Below are 6744 nucleotides of genomic sequence, written 5' to 3' on the forward strand. Positions count from 1 at the left end.
AAGTAACTCTTACTGATCAGAAACATCAGTCTACAAAAAGTAGCAAGAAAAATGGACTTGCAACTTAGGAGTTTCAATTTAATTCAACACTGTATAAAAAACAGCACACACTGCTCTAGCCGTGGAGAAGTGCTAGACTCAAAGAAGTAGCTAAGGTCACAGAGTCATTTATGCACAGACAGTCATGCTCTAATTATGTGAAGAGGAAGTAATTCTACAATTATTGAAATGGTGCAAACATTTCTGGTGCACTGGTATGGATTCTGAGGCAGGATGTAGGCTTTAATCACACATATTTTCAATGCCCTTCTAACTTCTTGTTAGAACTGAGCAGTGGAGGATAGTTCTGTATTCATTCAACCTCCCTTTTTTACGTTTTGAGATAATCAGCATGACTTGACTCAAAATTGTTTACAGTATGCTGACATCCAGTTCCAGTCAAAGATATCTGTATCCGTATTTTCTCAAATTCTCTTTTCCTTAAAAAAATTTGTTGTTTTTGTTTTGTCTCAGCTGATTTTCCTTTCTCTTAACAAAATGGAATTGCAGGACCAGTTGTGCTTGGCATTGATTCTCTCTCATCTGATCTGCTTCTTGCTATTGAGTTGGATCTCACAAGAGTTCTGTTCTGCCACAAGCAAATGACAAAGGATCATGCCTTTGAACTAGAAGAAAAGTTCCTGTATATTGAAATTCAATAAAGAAATCTTCCTAATTTTTCTGTTCAAGAACGCTGCTAGTGTTTTCATATTTAACTGTTGTAGTGGAATTTCAAGGTCTCAGCCTGAACCAGTGGGTGAGCTTCACTAGTACATGAGTGTCTGGAGTGAGCACGGGGGGTTTAGAGCCACCCCTCTGTCTCCATGATATTTTACGTCCATCTGAGTCTGCACAGGTCCCCATTCCCCCTGCCATTCTCTGCTGCAGCCCAATGGTACGAACAAGATAGGGTCACATTCCTCTGCTCACCCTTTTCTCTAAACTGTTACCAGGAGGGGTGAGTTAATTCTCTAGTACATCTTTTCCTAGGGCACCTATTTCTCAAATAAAGGCTCTGTCATAACTTTCGTTTGCTCTACAACTGGTTGAGACTTTGACTGTAGTTCAGAATACACAGGATTCAAAGATAAAGCTAGAGATTACCATATGTGCAAAAACTGTGACACAGGTGAGCAGCACAATTACGATATGTGGGACAGAGACTTTTCATGCTTTTTTCCCTTTGCAAAAGACAATTATTATTTTTTTTTTCTTTAGTTTATCCTCTGGGAAGTTCTTTTCATGTTTCAGATGAGTTCCCACGTGGTACATGCAAGGTTCTATTCCCTTTGGCCAGTAATTAGATACACACTGTAAACTGCTTTTTTACTGTATATGTAAAAAGAAAAAAATACCAAAGAAAAAAAATGTACTGTTTCCATACTTTACAACAATATTTGTTCATTCTAATATCAGGGTTTTCTCATTGTCCTTCATTAACCTAGAGCATGGTTGTCCAACATTTTGGCTTACCTGGGCTGCACAGAGTAACAAGAATTGCCACGGGCTGCATATAAATCTATAATAAAATGCAAGTTTTACATATTTTTGTAAAAACATGAAAAACAGGGAGCAACAAAAAATAGTGGGATGGTTGACCTTGCTTTTGTGAAATTGATACATCATTTTTGTTCAATAGCAGCGGTTGCCACACTAGTGAGTTCTCAAGGTGTTCATTGGCGATTTCTGATGAAAAATTACTCTTCCGTTGCTTCACCTTTGACATTAATTTTTCACAAATGTACCTATGTACAATCAACGAAAGTACAGATGCTATAGTTATGAAATGTACCAAAGGGCATGGCTACGCAGTTATTACACCAAAGCAGAAAAGATAGAAGTCTTACCGACATCCTGGGCTTGCTTATGAAACTCCAATGGAATGGATCTCGAGAAGAGATCTTTCCCCACTGCCAGTCAGCTGTTAAATGGGCCTAGGAGAGGTGGAGACAGGCTCCATCCCTTCGGGCAGCACAGCTGAATTGCCTTCACCTGTGTTCCCGTGGCTGACTCATTGCTCACGTCAGATGATCAACCAGAGGTTCAGGCCGTGATTCAGCAGTTCCCATACAATGTATAACCAAAAAAGTGATATGAATTACAACTTTTCTGGGCAGCCTGTTCCAGCAGCTCACCACTCTCTCCATGAAATAGTTGCCTGACATCTAATATGAACCTCCCTTCTTTCAGTTTAAAACGGTTCCCCATTGCTCTATCACTGTTCATCCATGTGAAATTTGACTTCCACTCCTGCTAATAAGCTCCATGTAAGTAATGGAAGGCCACAACGAAGTCTGTCCTCAGGCTTTTCTTATCTGCGTTGAACAAGCCAAGCTCCCTCAGCCTTTCTTTGTAGGAGTGGTGATCCATCCCTCTGATTGCCTTCCAGGGCCCTCCTCTGGACCCATTTCAAAATCTCTACATCTTCTCTTTGTGAAGGGTCTCAGGCCTGAAGACAATACTGCAGACGGGACTTCACAAGGACAAAATGGGGGAACAATCACCTTCCTTGCACTGCTGGCCATCTCTCTTTTGATGCAGCCCAGGATACTTTTGGCCTTGCAGGCCAAGTACGAATTGCTGGCTCAGGTTTTCTTTTCCATCTACCAGGACCCCTAAGTCCTTCTCAGTAGGGTTGCTCTCAAGGAGTTCTCACAGTCGGTATGTGCGTCTGGGACTGCAACAGAACTAGTGCAACACTTAGCTCTTGATCTTGCTGAGCATCATTACTTTCTTGTGGGAAAAATTTTCAAGCCATTTTCAAATCCTTCTAGGTGGCATCCCTTTCTTCTGTTATATCACCTGTACCACTTAACTTGATGTTGTCTGCAAACTTGCTGAGGATGCACTTGATCCCATAGGTGGACGGTTGGTTTGGATGATCTTGAAGGTCTTTTCCAACCATGGTGATTCTGTGACTCTGTGGTTCCTGCACTTCGGCCACAAAAGCCCCAGGCTTGGGGTGGAGTGGCTGGAAGACTGTGTAGAGGAAAGAGACTTGGAAAAGACAATGAAGCTCTGTAGCAGGTTCAAAGAAAGGCAACAAAGAAGGTGAGGGGTCTGGAGCACAGGCCTAATCGGAGTGGCTGAAGGAGCTGGGATTGTTCAGTCTGGAGAAGAGGAGGCTCAGGAGAGACCTCATTGCTCTCTATAGCTACCTGAAGGGAGGTGGCAGTTAGCTGGGGGTTAGATTTTTCTATCGTGTAACTGGTGATAGAACTAGAGGGAATGGCTTCAAGCTGCACCAGAGATTCAGACTGGTTGTTAGGAAATACTGCTTCCCTGTAAGAGTGGTCAGGCACTGGAATGGGCTGTTCAGAAAGGTGATGGTGTCACTGACCTGGAGGCGTTCAAGGAATGTTTCACGGATTTTGTGTAGAGGGACATGGTTTTGCGAGAACTACTGGTGATAGGTGGATGGTTGGATTGGATGATCTTGTATGGTCTTTTCAAACTTCGGTGTTTGTGTGCTTCTGTGAAATTGTGAAAGCAGTTCTGTGAGCAATATTTTTTGATGTCAGAATTGAATCTGCAGCTAACCTTCTTTGTATTGGTCATTTGGTATTTCCAGACCTGTATAAATTTCATTGCAGTTATCTGTTTATTTTCCAGGGGCTTTTTTTTTTTTTTTTTTTTTTTATTTTGTTTGTTCAATTATTTATTTTATGTGGCACGGTCATCTTTTCAGTGTAGTTTGTAATTTGTTGTGCAACATTTCACTTTATTCTATTATTAAAGCCTCATCACTATATTGCTGTTTTTAGAATGCTGACTGCACTCTTTTTCAGTGAAAGAAAAGCTATGGATTTTAGTAAAATTTTCTCTTTTTTTCTTTTCCTTTTTTTTTAACGTGTATGATAGTCTATCTAGAAAGCTGCTAAATCTAAGAACTTTTTGCATAACAAATTCAGTATATTGTTCAGCAATATGTTCTTGAAAGTGCAGCTAAACATAATTCGTATTCTTCGTTTCAGCAAGTTTTCAAAAGAACGTTTTGAGTTCAAGATAAGTGAGTGTTTGTACAGCAAGGTAAAGGTGATTTTCTTACTGCTTTCTCGTGCACATATCTAATTTGGAAGTATGCAAAATTGTTTTAGAGGCAGAATTTTCTTGCTTCACAGTATTGCATATATGCAATCCTGCATTCAAAATGGAGGAAACCTGCCTAGGTATTTTTATTACTTGAAGAACTGTAGGAAATAAATATTGTAAGTTCTGTTTGCAAAACAAATCCTGTTATTTCAGTCTGATTTCACTCACTTTATAGTAGGCAGCTTCGTTAGTACCTGGCGAATTAAAACAATGGATAGACTGAAGTTGCTATCCATATTTTTGCCATTAATCATAATAAGAATTGAAATTGTGAAGTCCTGATTATTTTGATTTATTTTCTGTTGTAGTGAAACCCCCGCTGAAATCAAAGATTTGACTAAGGCTTTCAACTTTTTTCTATTTTAATCATCCACTCCTGCACTCTTTCTTACCACACCTTCCATTTTTTCGACTTCATAACCTTCATTATTTTAATATTAAGCTTTAACATGTATGCTTTTTTCTAACTCTTAGCTTGCTTAGTTTATAATTAGGAAAAAATCATGCTGAACAATAGCAAATGTGTTTATATTGTCATTTATAGAAACTGATAGATCCTAAGCCTTTTCACATGTACTGTTCTCATTAATTCTTACAATTTTGGAAAAAAATATATAGAAGCCTTGTAATGACAACATATTCTCATGGCAACTGGGCTTATTAGCATCTTAGTGGATATTCTTTTTCATGTATTTTATTATTTTATTTGCCTGAAGTATGCCAGCCATTTGAATCTCAGAGGCCATGCATTAACCTACAGCTACCATCTAAACTATCACAAACTGCTGTTCTGAATACGGATTACTAAACAGCGTTAAGCTCAACGAGCAGATCAATGCAAAGAATAGATTACTTTGTATTATATTTAGTTATGTCAATATGTGATATCTAGCATTCACTGTGCACTGCTGTAACTTTCTGAAATATCTGTAACATTGCAGTTATTTACAGTGACTTTGGAGTCTTATTACAAATAGTGAGGAAATATTATCATGAAAATTCCCCAAATATCTCTTCTGCATTCATCTGTCATGCTTTTGCTTGCTATCAAAAAATCACATGGAATGTTTATAAAGGATGTTATGTGCTGAAGACGTATAAATTGTTTCCTTCCATGTAACAGACATGCACGCTGACAATTGATTCCTGAGAAGACTATTGACAATAAAATAAGTATTTCACTGAAATAAAACCCAATGCATGTTCAATGTTTATAGACATTCTATTAGATATAATTCCATATAAAAATGAATTCACACTGTTAAATTTTCAGATGCAGGAAAAAAATAACTGAATGTTTGTGGAGATTTTAAATGGTAGCAAAATACAGGTAGAAGCGCAAAAATTACATCCTAAGCAATTCCACATTATCTTTAAATCCCTTACAATCTTTCATTCTTATTCTTAGAAAGACAAGTAGTACATTTTTCAGTCAAATTAACTTAATTGGTTAGGTATTGTTAAACTCAAATTCAGTGCACTGAAATGTTACAGTCTGCAATAACTTAAAACAGAACACTATTTTAACCGTATCTAAATAACGTTATTGAACAAAAAAAATTGGTCAAATTGTTGCTCCACCATCAGGGATTAGATAATAACACATGACTATTTATAATAACAGTAACAATAGTTGTAATAAAATTCTACAATCTGCACTACTTCTGGGCTATGAAGACAATCTCTGTATCCAGTACAAGAATTTAGGATCAGCCTATTATTTTTATACCATGATTTATAGTACCGTCATTCAAATACTCAGCAAAATAAAACTTAACTTCTTACTTTGGCCTCTACCATCTGAAGAAAATAATTTATTTTGCTCTCAGACGTGGTATAGGCAATGACACCGAGCGCATTACTGCTGTTCTTTGCTCAGTTCATACACACAAACAGAAAGAGCTTACAGTACATTTTAGACATAATGGCAGCGCAACACCAGCAGAGATTGTACTTGTGGTACCTAACAAAATCATTCACTTAAATTAAAATATTTAGCTCTTTTATCCAAGACTGGAGGAGACCATACCATATGAATTACACAGTTACTAGTAGTGCTGTAAAAATACTACATTGTCAATGATCTTTGCGTAGATATTCAATAGGACTTTGGTTTACAACCTCATTCATGTAGGAGAGTAAGACACTATGCTGCTGTTAGAGAAAATAAATTTATTGATCACAAAGAGCTACTGCTGAGGAATGTTAAAGTCACCTTTAAATCAGTAGTATTAGAGAAATGTAAATCAAAATCTTGTGGCAAAAGTTATTCCAGGTAATCATAATAAAATAAATGAGCTATCAATTCCAAATAATGTGCTCTTTCTTTTCACTAGTAAAACATTCCTGACTGCTTACACACTGAATAGAAATAAAATATCATCCTTAAAAAAAAAAACCAAACCAACAATCTTTCCAATAATGACCTAGTTCAAGGAAAAGGCAAAGGCAAAGAAAAAGGAAAAGGAAAAAGATGGACACTGCTCTTCAAACGTGGGCACTCACAACTCCTTGGTGCCAGATGGATTGCATCCTGGAGTGTTAAGGGAGTTGGTGGATGTGGTTGCCAAACCACACTCCATCATCCTTCAACAGTCCTGGCTTACGGGGAAT

The sequence above is a fragment of the Tetrao urogallus genome (assembly GCF_951394365.1).
Source record: "Tetrao urogallus genome assembly, chromosome: 21".
NCBI classification, from domain to species: domain Eukaryota; kingdom Metazoa; phylum Chordata; class Aves; order Galliformes; family Phasianidae; genus Tetrao; species Tetrao urogallus.